At 42.8% G+C, this 13,872-nt stretch overlaps 1 protein-coding gene across 1 annotated transcript in view; it reads left to right on the forward strand.

The window, feature by feature from the left end:
• Positions 1-8,283: 8,283 nt before the first annotated feature.
• The window catches only part of FBXO42 (F-box protein 42), a 114,373-nt gene continuing 108,784 nt past the window's right edge, over positions 8,284-13,872 (forward strand). Inside the window, exon 1 of the mRNA XM_004377212.1 lies at positions 8,284-8,490. The gene's annotated coding sequence lies outside the window, so the exon portion shown is untranslated. The remainder of the gene's footprint in view (positions 8,491-13,872) is intronic.

A 13,872-nucleotide genomic window follows, 5' to 3' on the forward strand; every position in this document is an offset into this window, starting at 1 on the left:
AGGCAATTACCGAAAAAGTGAGTCGTAGTTTTCATAAACTCAAGATTATGGTTTCTTCAAACATTTTAGACCTCAACAAAGGATGAAAAATGTCTGCTGATGCATAGAACATTTTATTATTTCTATTCGATAAGGTGAAAATTACAGTATTTCCTGCTCATAAAGCCCTGTTCCAAGTATCTATTAACACAGTTTTATATCCTCTACCGTGAGGTAAAAACGTTACTGTTACTTGATAACACTGCACCTGAACTGAGGCAACCAACAGAACTCTCACCTACTAAGGTTCTTCTGGGTCTCTAATGATGGATAAGTGCATTAGCATTCCCTTAAAAGACTGTTTAGCTTCTTCTTAAACAGTGTTCCTGTCTTACTTTTCTCCAGTATAGAAGTGGGGACTTAGGACTTGGAAGCTCCATTTCAGGTACTTCCTACTTGAACAAACTGTGTGATCTTATGCAAGTTACTTAATGTTTCTGTGCCTCAGTTTCCCCAAATGTGAAAAAAAAGATAATTATAATAATAGCTACTTCAAAGGTACATTGTAAAGATTAAACGAGTTACCACGCTGAAAAGCTTAGAACAGTGCTTGGCCCATAGCAAGAGTTCTATTATCATTATGGGGGTGTTTTGCCTGAGGAAGATTTATAATTCTCACCTCTTTACTCATCCTTTCTTTCCCAAAACACAAAACAGGGCAAAAAACAAACACCATGTGTTTTTATTCTCACTAACCATGTTCCCATCAGCCTCTCAGTATTAAAAACATGTCATTCAGTAGTGTTGCATTTGGCTGCTATAATTAAATTATGTGACACAATATTCTTCCTTGTGTTTTTAGCATGTCATTCATCCTTCTATAGTAACAGCTCCCTGTTGGGAAATTTTGCAATTTGTATTCCTAATGATTATTATGGGGCCCTGATGGCACAGTGGTTAAGAGCTTGGCTGCTACCCAAAAGGTTGGCAGTTTGAATCCACCAGCTGCTCCTTGGAAACCCTATGAGGCAGTTTTACTCTGTCCTGGAGGGGTGCTATGAGTCAGAATCGACTTGAGTGGCGACGGGTTTGGTTTGGTTTTAATGATTATTATAAATTCCAACCATGTGTTAAATGTTATACCAGTTGACGTGGCGTTCATTCCAACTCAGAGTTGTCTCAGAAATATCATTCATCTCTAGGGTCTGACCTCACTCCCCTGCTCTTCTTACATAGATGCTCATGATATAAGTCACCCAGTGTTTGCTAAAAACTCTGAAATGTGATTTCCAGCCCTAAACTGACCTGGAGCTTCTGATTCATATAACTCCACTTCCTATAGCCATATCTATGTGGATATTCTACCAGTAGCTTAAATTCCGTATGTCTAAAACTCAACTAATTCTGTTAACCCCCGACCTACCTCAAGGATAAAAGATTTTGTCTTATTTACTCTCTGGAACTATATTTATTTTGAATATGTTTTTTTGTGACCCCATTTCCTTGAAGTGAATTATCCAGCTTAGTCTTGGCAACAACAAGGTGGATGAGACTGTCAGTCTATCAGATATCACCAAAGTCTCACTGTTGATGTGTGATTAGTTTTTCATAAATGCAACTGACTCCCATTAATTTTAGGCTTTGTATTTGTGGCGCAATGAGTTTCTTTATGTGGCGTTTTGCTTTGGTTCTGTGAGATTTTTCCCCTGGGCCCTGAGGAATGGTTACAGTTGCCCTAGTCCTTTGGAGAAGCTTGTTACTTTTACCTAGGGAAGAAGCCAGTCCCTGTCAGCAGAAAATACCAGATATTATGCAAACACATGGAGCCACTTATGAGGGGATTGGCCATTTAATCCAGAGAGGGGATTGGTCAATTATTATGCAAATAGAGTACATAAAATCCACCCAATAGGATTGAGCCACTTTCCTATATAAGCACCTATCCCATAGAGGTTGAGGGGGACCTCACTATCACCTAGAAGAGCCTGGAGCAGAGCATGTCCTTTGGACTCAGAGTCCCTGGGCTGAGAACCTCCTAGACCCAGGAGACAGAGTTGTAACACTGGAGCAGCAGCAGAACCAGGAGACCGGTGTGAGACGGCATGGTGGGCTTCCTGGTCCATGGAGTGAGGCAGCTACAGTGGGCTTGCTGACTCATGGAGCGAGAGAGCTGAGAGCCTTCGTGCAGGAGACTTGCTGGTGCAGTGGGGTGCCTTTGGGCACTTGTCAGCAGAGCTAAAGGGGACTGCTGGTCCACAGTGAGAGAGCTGAGGGCCTTTGGGCAGGAGGCTTGCAGGAGAGTAGGGTACCTTCGGGCACTTGTTGGTGGAACTAAAAAGCTGTAACACTTGCCTGAGCAGGGTGTGAGGCCAGGCCTGAGCAGGGGCATAGGAGGCCTGTCCTTAGGGGGCCAAGAGGAGGCCTGCCAAGAGAGGAGAGCGAGAGAGAGAGAGAGAGAGAGACAGAGAGACAGAGAGAGAGAGAGAGACAGAGAGACAGAGAGAGAGAGAGAGCGGGAGAGAGAGAGAGTGCGAGAGAGAGAGAGAGAGAGAGAGCTGTCCTATGTTAAAGAAGGGAGCAATGTGCTCTTTGAGGGAGCTTTCCAGATCTTGCCTGTGTGCTTCCTGACCAATGTTCCTGTTACTTCCAATTTAATCCTGATCCCATGTTAAACCAAAAAACCAAACCTGCTGCCATCGAGTCGATTCCAACTCACAGCAACACTACAGGACAGGGTTGAACTGCCCCATAGGGTCTCTAAGGAGCGGCTGGTGGAATTCAAACTGCCAGCCTTTTGGGTAGCAGCTGAGCCCTTAACCAGTGTGCCACCAGGCTCCAATCCCATGTTACTTCCCTAATAAACCATATAACTGTGAGGATAGTCTGTGAGTTCTGTGTGGCCATTGCAATGAACCCAGCAGAGAAGTAGAGAGTGCTGTGGGGAATACAGCTGGTGTCAGAAATGGTTAAAAAGGTTGGAGAGTGGAGGTATGGCTGACCTCCACCTCATAGGAATCAACTTTGGGCTGATGCTAATGCTGATTCTCATTCTCCCTGAAGTTAGATGAGGTTAGACGCTACTGCTACCCTGTTACAATAGTCATACCATTCTTTGCAATGTTATCCGTAATTTGTTATGATCCACACAATCAAATGCCTTTGCATAGTCAATAAAACACAAGTAAACATCTTTCTGGTATTCTCTGCTTTCAGCAAAGATCCATCTGACATCAGCAATCCAGCTTAAATTTCTGGCAGTTCCCTCTTGATGTACTACAAGGATTTCATTTTGCTCAGATCCACAATCACCACCCATGGAGGCAGCAGTCAGGAAATCAACGACATATTGCATTGGGCAAATCTGCTGCAAAAGACCTTTTTAAAGTGTTAAAAAGCAAAGATGTCACTTTGGGGACTAAGGTGAACCTGACCCAAGCCATGGTATTTTCAATCGCCTCATATGCATGCAAAAGCTGAACAATGAATAAGGAAGACCCAAGAAAAATTGACGCCTTTGAATTGTGGTGTTGGTGAAGAATATTGAATATACCATGGACTGCCAAAAGAATGAACAAATCTGTCTTGGAAGAAGTACAGCCAGAATGCTCCTTAGAAGTGAGAATGGCAAGACTTCGTCTCACGTAATTTGGACATGTAATCAGGAGGGACCAGTCCCTGGAGAAAGAAGCACCACCAGAAGCAGATAACTTCTTACAATTTTGTTATAACTGGAACTGAGCTTTAACAAAGGAATTAGTTGGACATTCCTGGGATTGAATTTTCAAAACTAGAAAAGTAGAGATCTTGGAGATCATTTGACGATACTGAAAAGGAAATAGCTTTTGTCCCACCAAATGGGGAATCAAGAGTCCAGACCTAGATAATCATATGGGCTTCGTCTTAGTCATCTAGTGTTGCTATAATAGAAATACCACAAGTGGATGGCTTTAACAAAGAGAAATTTATTCTCTCACAGTCCAGTAGGCTACATGTCCAAATTCAGGGCATCAGCTCCATGTGAAGGCTTTCTCTGTTGGGTCTGGAGGAAGGTCCTTGTCATCAAGTCTTCCCTTGGTCTGGGAGCATCTCAGCGCAGGAACCTCAGGTCCAAAGGACGCGCTGTGCTCCTGGCACAGCTTTCTTGGTGGTATAAGGTCCCCAACTATCTGCCTGCTTCCCTTTCCTTTTATCTCTTGTAAGATAAAAGGTAGTGCAGGCCACACCCTAGGGAAATTCCCTTTACATTAGACCAGGGATGTTACCTTGGTAAGGGTGTTATACAATCCTACCCGAATCCTCTTTAACATAAAATTACAATCACAAAATAGAGGACAACCACACAATACTGCGAATCATGGCCCAGACAAATTGATACATATTTTGGGGGGACACAATTCAATCTGTGACAGGCTCCTTATGACTTTAGGCAAGGCCCTTCTTCTCTCTTGGTTTGTTTCCTTATCTATAAATTGAGGGGATAACAATAAGGTCTAAAATTGAAAAAGTGGTGGTGGTCTCTTCCTCCAGAGAACCAAAAAATCAATTGTTATTGAGTTGATTCTGATCCATAGCAACTCTATATGTGTCAGAGTAGAACTCTGCTCTATAGGGTTTTCAATGGCTGATTTTTCCAGAAGTAGATCACCATGCCTTTCCTCCAAGGCACTTCCTGATGGACTCAAACCTCCAACCCTTTGGTTAGCAGCTGATCTTTAACCATTTACACTACCCAGGGACTCCACTAGAGGGGAAGCATAAAAAGTTGAGGCAGTGGTATGCACAGGTATTGGCAGAGACCCCAAAGCATGCGTTTCTTTTTCTTGTGAAATATGTTTGAGACACCATTCATGTCGTGTGTTAGCAACATGCACTCAAAACTGCAGGCTCCTTTGATATACCACATAAAACATTCTGATATGTGATGGGAATGTAAGAGCAAGGCCCACTGTGAGAAAACTTTCTCTGATGCACACGCTGAGGCTATGTAGACAAGCATGTTAAGAAATAAATGGTAACTTATCGATATTTAAAACGCACATGCCCTTTGACCCAGCAATTGTATTTCTAGGAAATTTCCCTGTAGATACATTTGTACATAATGTATGCAAATGACAAAAGTACAAGGGTATTCATTGCTGCTTTGTTTATAATCACAAAAGACTGGAAACAAACTAAATGTCCATCATTAAAGGATTTATTTAAAAAAAAATTATGGCACATCCATGTAAGGGAATAGAATGCAACTATTAAAAAAAATGTTGTTGTTGTCAGTTGCCATTGAGTCAGTTCTGACTCACGGTGACCCCGAGTGTACAGAGTAGAACTGCTCCATGGAGTTTTCAAGGCTGTGACCTTTCAGAAGCAGACTGCCAGGCCTTACTTCCAAGGTGAGCTTGAACTGCCAACCTTTTGGTTGGTACTCCAGCACTTAACTGTTTGTACCAACCAGGGACTCCTTAACAAAATTTCCAAAAATGTACTGATGGGGGCAGTGGTGGTTCAGTGGTAGAATTTTCAACTTCCATGGTGGAGACCTGGGTTTAATTCCTGGCCAGTGCACTTTATGCACAGCTACCACCCATCTGTCAGCGGAGGCTTCATGTTGCTATGATGCTGAACAAGTTTCAGCAGCGCTTCCAGAGTAAGATGCACGAGGAAAAAAAGGCCCGGCAATCTACTTTCCGAAAATCAGCCAATGAAAACCCTATGGATCATAACCATCTGATGCTCTGATCTGCAACTAATCATGGGGATGATGCAGGACCGGGCAGCATTTCTTTTGTTGTGCATGGGGTCGCCATGAGTCAGGGGCTGACTCCATGGCAACCAATAACAACAACAAATGTACCTATATCGAGAAAATACAGTTACTTAAAGTAAAAAAAATAAATAAAAAGCCAGGTGCAGAGCAGTATGCATAGTATGCTGCCAAATGTATGTTTATTTTATTTATACGTGTGTATGTCATATAGGGTTGCTATGAGTCAGAATTGACTTGATGGCACGCAACAAAACAACAACATGCATCTCTGGAAGGATGTATGAAACTTGTGTTAACAGTAGCCTTGGGTAGGGGAAGGGGTTGACCAGACAGCTGGGGGACTGGTAGGATGGACTTAATTTTCATTATATGTCCTTTTGTACCTATTGAAAGTTGTTCTTTGGCATGTATTACCTATCCTAAATGAATAAATAAATTAAGAAATGAATTGCAGTAATTGATTGTTGGGATGGGCCCTGGAGGGAAATATGAAGATGATACAACCTTGTTTACTGAAAGTGAAGAGGACTTGAAGCACTTACTGATGAAGATCAAAGAACACAACCTTCAGTATGGATTACACCTCAACATAAAGAAAACAAAAATCTTCACAACTGGACCAATAATCAACATCGTGAAAAAAGGAGGAAAGATGGAAGTTGTCAAAGATTTCATTTTACTTGGATCCACAATCAACACCCATGGAAGCAGCAGTCAAGAAATCAAAAGATGCATTGCACTGGGCAAATCAGCTGCAAAAGACCTCTTTAAAGTGTTGAAAAGCAAAGGTGTCACTTTAAGGACTAAGGTGTGCCTGACCCAAGTCATGGTGTTTTCAATAGCCTCATATGCACGTGAAAGCTGGACAATGAATAAAGAAGACGGAAAAAGAATTGATGCCTTTGAATTATGGTGTTGGTGAAGAATATTGAATATACCACGGACTGCCAGAAGAAGGAACAAATCTGTTTTGGAAGAAGTACAGCCAGAATGCTCCTTAGAAGCGAGGCTGACAAAACTACGTCTCACATACTTTGGACATATTATCAGGAGGGACCAGTCCCTGGAGAAGGACATCATGCCTGGTATAGTAGAGGGTCAGTGAAAAAGAGGAAGACTCTCAATGAGACGGATTGGCACAGTGGCTGCAACAATGGGCTCAAGCATAACAACGATTGTGTGCATGGTGCAGGATTCGGCAGTGTTTCGTTCTGTTGTACATAGGGTCGCTCTGAGTCAGAACAGACTCTACAGCACCTAACAATAACAACATTTAAATATTTCTTTTACCAGTTATAATTACCAAGTTTCTCTTTTCAGTGACAATTCCTAGTTGAAAGACATTTTCACAGGCTTGAGTGTCCTCAATGTTTCTCTCACTGGGATTCCATGAATGTATTCCCAGGAGTCTCTGCACTATTCAAGTTTGAGAAACACAGATCTACTGTTTTCTACAGTGAGACTGACCTAAGTCTGCTCAATAGCACTTCGCCCTCCCAACTCAAAAGGGGACCTAGTCCCAAGAGATATCCCGGCAAATCTACTTTACTGAGGGTGGGGGTGGGTGGTAGTCTGCTGGCAGTTCAAGGTTGTTTCAGTTTTAGGCACAATAGGGTTAAGTGAAGCCGCTGGGCTCTGTATTTCTGGCATCTCCTTAGACCACATGCGGTAGGCATGGTTGCCCTCTTGGAAGGATAATTTGCTGGAACCCACAGCCTGGTGTGATAGTAGAGAGTATAGGAATTTGGGAACCGAGCACGCCGGATGTCAAATCCAGGCTCCCCCAACGCTAGACATACAAAAAAGAAAACAAACCTGTAGCCGTCGAGTCGATTCCGACTCACAGCGACCCAACAAAACAGAGTAAGAAGACCCTACAAGACAGAGTAGAACTGCCCCACAGTGTTTCCAAGGAGCGCCTGATGGGTTCGAACTGCCGACCTTTTGGTTAGCAGCTATATCTGTTAACGACTACACCACCAGCGTTTACTCTAGGCGTGTACCTCTGGGCAAATGACTGATACCTCCTCTGCGCCTCAGTTTCTTCATCTTAAAAACGGGGCTAGTAACAACTTACACGGTGGCTACAAAAGGTAAGGGAGGCTTCGCTTGCACAACCAAGACACTTAGGCAATATATAAGGGCACTTCCATCCGCCACAGCCCTCCTCTGTGCTTCTCCGGCCCCCGAAGGTACAAATGAGTTAATTCCAGCGTAAACGTCTACCTCAGTCTCGAGCCACTTGGGAAAACAACCCAGTTGCCCCGGGCAGAACAGCAGTGGGTAGGTGCAGCTCTGAGGGCGGCTCTACGAAACCAGGGAAGGAGGGCGCAGAAGCATGACGTTTCTCCACATCGGTTGAGTTCCCCCACTCGGTGTTCCAACTTCGGGATAACCTTGGCCCGGGGCCCCCGCGCCCCACCCCTTCCCAACATGGCACCGCCTCCAGGCCGCACTGCGCGGGCCCGCCGCGCTGACGTGCGTGCGCGCGCGTACTCTGCGACGGGCCCTGGCGCATGCGCACTCCCTGCTGTCTTCTCTTGGCCGGAGCAGCTGCGGCGGCGGCGTTTGAGTGGAGGAAGATGGCGGCTCCTGGCGGCTTGGGGTCCCGCCTGCTGTGAGGGGGCCCCCTCCCCCGAGTGCGGCAAGCGCGGTCTAAGGCCGAGCGCCTGCACTCCAGCCCTATCCCCCGTTCCCTCTCCACCGTCACCAGGGAAGCGAACCCGAGAGCGTGGTGCGGGCTGGGCCAGGTGAGGCCTCCCCACCTCTGGGGACCACGGCGGGTAGCCTGCGCCTTCTGCCCTTTATGCCCCGGGCCCGCAGGGGGTAGCGGGCGTCCCGGGTTCGGCTCAGGCCCGGCAGCCCGCGTGGGGGTCGGTCGGTACTGGCTGGTCTGGGGTTCTTGCTGTCGTCATCCTCGACCCCCCTGGGTTAGGCGGAGAGGAGGAGAACCTTTTTCCAACTAGCCCTTGGAATGGGAGCGAACCCAGTCCCTCTCCTCAAGCAGAGCTGTTCCCGTCACCTCACCCGGTCCCCGAAGGGGTGTGTGAGTGTGTGTGTGTATGACCGGGGCAAGGATGGCTGAAGGGGTGTCAGATGTTCTCTCACCCCGTCCTCGATCCTTTAACTCCTTGCGAGAGGAATCCAGAGTCGGATGCCGTACAAAATTGATGCTGCGGCGAAGGGCTAGCATCTCTGAAGCTGCAGCTGCAAGGTGAAGATTTTGGAATTGCTTAAAAAACAAAACATAAACAACCTTCCGTAGCCTCTAGCTTTTTGAGCGTTCCCCCAGAGAAATGGGAACTGCAGATCTCCTTGGTTAAGACAGCAGTCCACGTTGTGACTGTGGAAGGCTTCTTCTGGTGAGAATTGTTTGCGGGATGGAAACGGTGGAGGGTGGGAACGAATTTGTAAATCAAGAAAAAAACAGTTGTAAGATCTTTAATAGTCTCTGCAGACTAACTTCAGTGCTAAAGAAGTTCTTGTTAGTTTGAAACCTTGGATTAAGATTCAGAATAACCAATTGCTTTGGTTATTAGATCTCCTGATTTATTAGGAAAATAAAAGCTTCATTTCTTAATTGCTGAAGTCTTTGGAATTTTCTGTGGTTGGATTCTGATTGCCCTAGATGGAGATTCAGACACATTATCAGGGCAGTGACATTGTGTTACCCCTATTATTCTTTTTTGAGAAGAACTTTTGTTGTTCAGCTGCTAATTGGGAGACTGATTTAGTTTTTCTCAAGTAGGGAAGCAGATTTGAAGCCTTGTGGTCTCTTCGTTGAAGGATGGTGTATTCATTTGTAATTGTGCTATGGAGAATCGAGGCAGTTGCTTTTGCTTGGCCATGCCAAATATCTTTTGTAACTTAAATTGGTTTTGCTTGTGCATAAGAATGATAGCATCATGCGTTTAAAGGGATAATGAAAAATTGAGAGGAAATAACATCATTTAGAATTGAACATTTAAAAGTCTGTAGCTTTTACAGTGACTAGTGATGGTCTGTGTCAGATTCCTAACTTTGAGCGTAAAGGTGTGTATAATTTGATTTGGTGTCATCTATTGTATGTTGTCATTTTATACTTCTGTTTGCTTTTTGATAAGCCCAATATAAATGCAAGCATTAGGAAGTCTACATTGATACATGGGTGTATTGTGTACTTCACAATTGTTAATTGTTAAAATGACAACTTTTTTTTTTTGAAAGACAACTGTTTAGTTTAACATTAGCTAATTCTTTGACCATTTTTTTCCATTTCTAATCTTAAAACCTTTTCCATAGAGACTTGTAGATTTTAGTGATACCTTTGTTAAGGATGTAAACCTGAACCAACAACTTCTCTGTCAGAGAAAATTGGAGAGCCACTCTACATATCAATGTGTTAATAAAGAGTCATGAAATTAATGCAGTAAAACATCCTGGTGGTCTCCTGTATGCTTTTTGGCATAGTATGTTGCATTGTGCTAAATCATCTTCAACTATTGATGCAGCTTCATGATATCCATGACATCATTCTGTCCAGCATTTTGACTTTTGCAATTCCTTACCTTTCTCAGAGTCACAAAAAAGAACAGGATCAGGAAAACAGCTTAAGATGCTTCCTTTTAATGTCTTTGATAAGGTTTAGAACTGTGTGATTTCTAACTATTATGAAGAGCAAACAAAGAAAATGCTAGCAAAACCTCTAGATTTTATGAGAATTTAAGGTCCCAAAAACCAAACCCATTGCTGTCGAGTCAATTCTGACTCATAGCAACCCTATAGGACAGAGCAGAACTGCTGCACAGGGTTTCCGAGGAGCGGCTGGTGGATTCAAACAGCTGACCTTTTCCACTGTGCAGCCAGGGCTCCTTAAGGTCCCAAGAAGAAGTTATCTCAAAGATGACCAAATATGTGATCATCTTTCTGGTTTCAGGATTGTTTAGTTGTTGAATTAGCAACTCTATAAAACCAGAAGTCATTAGTTTAAATAATGCTCTTCCCACTTCATGAGATTGTTCTGTGGACCAAAAAAGGTCATGTTTGTTAAGGTGCTTTGTAAAATGTAAAATACTGGGTAAATGTTAGATTGATTATTCCTATTTTGTGAAACACCTATTGAAGGCCGTTTATGTACCAGGCATTGTGGAAAGTAGGTACTAATGATTCTAAGATAAGACAGCTTTCGGTCTCAAGTTGCCTTAAAGTCTGGCTGGGGAGCCAGACAAGGAAACCAGTTAAATATATTGTATGTAGTGTAAGAAGTGCATGAGCAGCATGCATTGAGATGGCACTAAATCCAACCAGGATTGCAGAAAAGTTGGCCTTTTTTGAGTGACTTGCTCTTTATAAAAACAGGTTTTTTTTAAAAAAAATTTTATTCTATCATGAGTTCTTTTTCTCTTTTATTCATTCACTGTCATGACACTTCCCACACAGTATGCCCCAGTTATGGTTTCTGCATTCTCAAAAATCCAAGGGAGTCTTGGGAGAACCTTTCTGAGAGTGAGTCATATGCAGGCAGAAAACACAAATATTGCAGCTACAATTAAAATATCTCAGATTACTTCGTGGTGACAACTTTAGAGTGATGATGCTTTTTTTTCTCTTTGCAAACTAGCACAAGAGGCACTGTATGTTTTTCATTTGATCACATTTAGTTAATAAATGGAGTTTAGTTGACAGTCCTTTAATTAGAACATTGACTATAGGTGATTATTAGTACTATTTCCTTTCTCCCAATAAATAAATAAAATACTTTTTTGCTGAAGTTGGCAGCTTGAACCAGAACTATACTGAATTATTTTTTAGAACCTATTTATGTAGATTGATATTATTCAGCATATTGGATATTGACCTATATTCCAATATTGGTTCCTCATCTTTAGTGTTACTTTTGTTTTACAATTAAACATGTTGTTGCCATATTGCAAAATTTCTGTAAATTTTTAGATTGAGTAGAATCTTTTCTATTTTATTTATTTTTACTGTACTTTAGATGAAGGTTTACAGCACAAATAGATTCTAATTAAACAGTACACATATTGTTTTATGATATTGGTTAACAACCCCATGACATGTCAACACTGTCCCTTCTCGACCTTGGGTTCCCTACTACCAGCACTTCTGTCCCCTCCTGCCTTCTAGTGCTTGTCCCTGGGCTGTTGTGCCGCATTAGTCTCATTTTGTTTTATGGGGCTATCTAATCTTTGGCTGAAGGGTGAACCTCGGGAGTGACTTCATTACTGAGCTAAAAGGGTGTCCGGGGGTCATACTCTCAGGGTTTCTCTGGTCTCTGTCAGGTCAGTGAATCTGGTCTTTTTTTGTGAGTTAGAATTTTGTTCTCCGTTTTTCTCCAGCTCTGCCCGGGAACCTCTGTTGTGATCCCTGTCAGAGCAGTCAGTGGTGGTAGCCGGGCACCATCTAGTTGTACTGGACTCAGCCTGGTGCAGGCTGTGGTAGTTGTGGTCCATTAGTGCTTTGGACTAATCTTTCCCTTGTATCTTGTTTTCTTCATTCTCCCCTTGCTCCCAAAGGAGCGAGATCAGTGGAGTATCTTAGATGGCTGCTCACAGGCTTTTAAGACCCCAGACGCTACTCACCAAGGTAGAATGTAGAACATTTTCTTTATAAACTATGTTATGCCAATTGAGCTAGATGTTCCCCGAGACCATGGTCCCCACAGCCCTCAGTCCAGCAGTTTGGTCCCTCAGGAAGTTCGGATGTGTCTATGGAGCTTCCATGACCTTGCCTTGTACAAGTTGTGCTGGCTTCCCCCGTATTGTGTACTGTCTTACCCTTCACCAAAGTTACCACGTATCTATTGTCTATTTAGTGTTCCCCACCACCCTTCCCCTCCCTCGTAACCATCAAAGATTGTTTCTTTTTGTGTGTAAACCTTTTCACGAGTTTTTACAGTAGTGGTCTCATACAATATTTGTTCTTTTGTGGTTGACTTATTTCACTCAGCATGATGCCCTCCAGTGTCCATGTTGTGAGATGCTTCGCAGGTTCATCAGTGTTCTTTATTGTTACGTAGTATTCCATTGTGTGTGTGTACCATAGTTTGTTTATCCATTCATCTGTTGATGGGCATCTAGGTTGATTCCATCTTTTTGCTGTTGTGAACAGTGCTGCAGTGAACATGGGTGTGCATATGTTTATTTGTGTGACGGCTCTTATTTCTCAAGGATATAGTTCTAGGAGTGGGATTGCTGGATCATATGGTGTTTCTATTTCTAGCTTTCTAAGGAAGCGCCGTATTATTTTCCAAAATGGTTGTATCATTTTGCATTCCCACCAGCAGTGCATAAGAGTTCCCATCTCCCTGCAGCCTCTCCAACATTTGTTATTTCCAGTGTTTTTGATTCGCGCCAGTAATGCCGGGGTGAGATGGTATCTCATTGTGGTTTTGATTTGCATTTCTCTAATGGCTAGTGATCGCAAGCATTTCCTCATGTGTCTATTGGCCATTTGAATGTCTCCTTTGGTGAAGTGTCTGTTCATTTCCTTTGCCCATTTTTTAATTGGATTATTTGTCTTTTAGTTGTAGAGGTGTTGGATTTTCTTATAGATTTTAGAGATTAGACCTTTGCCTGATTTGTAATGGCCAAATTTTTTTCCCCAGTCTGTAGGTTCTCTTTTTACTGTTTTAGTGAAGTCTTTTGATGAGCATAAATGTTTAATTTTTAGAAGATCGCAGTTATCTAGCTTATCCTCTGGAGTTTGTGTGTAGATTGAGTAGAATCTTTAAGTGGTGCTGTATTAGTTGAACATGTAGAATCCGTATCTTATCTGAAAATGAGTGCTTTAAGGTTGTGGTTGACTGAAAAATATAAGTGACAGTGTTCATTTTTCTATGTTGTGACAGTTTATGTAGAAGGACATGACCTATAGACAAGTCATTTTAAAATTGCCCGGTAATAACCTCATAATACGTATTATTATTATTATTTTTCCATGCTTTAGGTGAAAGTTTATGCTCAACTTAATTTCTCATACAAAAATTTATGCATACATTGTTATGTGACACTAGTTGCAATCCCTGCAATGTGACAGCACACTCCCCCTTTCCACCCCAGGTTTCCCATGTCCATCCAACTAGCTCCTGTCCCTTTCTGCCCTCGAACCTCATAATAACATTATTTTTAAGA

The sequence above is a fragment of the Trichechus manatus genome, unplaced genomic scaffold, assembly GCF_000243295.1.
Source record: "Trichechus manatus latirostris isolate Lorelei unplaced genomic scaffold, TriManLat1.0 scaffold00048, whole genome shotgun sequence".
Taxonomy (NCBI): Eukaryota; Metazoa; Chordata; class Mammalia; order Sirenia; family Trichechidae; genus Trichechus; species Trichechus manatus.